This window comes from Branchiostoma belcheri, unplaced genomic scaffold, assembly GCF_001625305.1.
Source record: "Branchiostoma belcheri isolate BF01 breed outbred unplaced genomic scaffold, Haploidv18h27 scaffold155, whole genome shotgun sequence".
In the NCBI taxonomy this organism is placed as follows: domain Eukaryota; kingdom Metazoa; phylum Chordata; class Leptocardii; order Amphioxiformes; family Branchiostomatidae; genus Branchiostoma; species Branchiostoma belcheri.
Window position 1 is genome coordinate 204,194 of NW_017802991.1, and position 873 is coordinate 205,066.

Here is an 873-nt window from a genome sequence, read left to right on the forward strand (position 1 = left end):
ACCCTGGCGGTGGATTTCATGTGAAATGTGTTTATCCAAGAACTAACCCCCCCCCCCCCCGTCTAGAAGGTCTTCCCCTCTGTCAGGAGGGAAGTGTTCATTTTCAACATTTGTTTCAGCAAGGAGGTTTAAACTTCCTTGTTTAGATCAACTCCTTGTTTGGATGAATAATGGCTTGGTCCACCGCTGCCCTCTATGCATAATTAAAAATAATTGCACATAATTGCTTCGAAAGAGGGTGCTAAAGACAACAAATCTATTGACAGATAATCAGCTGTCAAGTTGATTGATAGTGCTGGATTAGCTAGGGCTAGAAAAATTACAGAATTCAACATCTTAACTTTAAAGCTTGAGACCCCACCTTTCCACACTACGCACAAAGTTGATATTACGTGCAAACAAAGCGCGACGAGTTGGTGTATATGAATCGGTTTCCGGAAACCTCATTTAATCATCACATACTTAGCTACGAATCGATAATGTCATGGCTACCTCCTAAAATTCTGTCAAAACGACAAGATTTTGATATTTCTTTATATTCAAAAAGTATTCTTATTTTCTGAAAACCGATTCTTATACTACACAACTGCCCCCATATCCTCTAAAAATTTCAGTATTCCTGGCCGTCGGGAAAGTGGGGTCTCAGCCCATCTTTGTAAAATCGAATACCACATTTCCTATTCAATTATGAAAATATTATGTAGATTTTCTAGACTCATTCAGCATTTTTGAAATGCAAGATGGCTTGTCTAACTGTCTACCAAATTTCATGTTACTTTGTTGCTTCAAAGTCGAGATATTTACGATTTCCCCGGAAGCACTGTATTATGTGTATTACCCCTATTCTTCTCGGCACCAGGCCTTACGGTACCA

At 39.2% G+C, this 873-nt stretch overlaps 1 protein-coding gene across 7 annotated transcripts in view; it reads left to right on the top strand.

Moving 5' to 3' along the window:
• The window catches only part of LOC109465640 (probable cation-transporting ATPase 13A3), a 40,115-nt gene that overhangs the window by 8,491 nt on the left and 30,751 nt on the right, over positions 1-873 (top strand). The gene's annotated exons all lie outside the window — the stretch shown is intronic.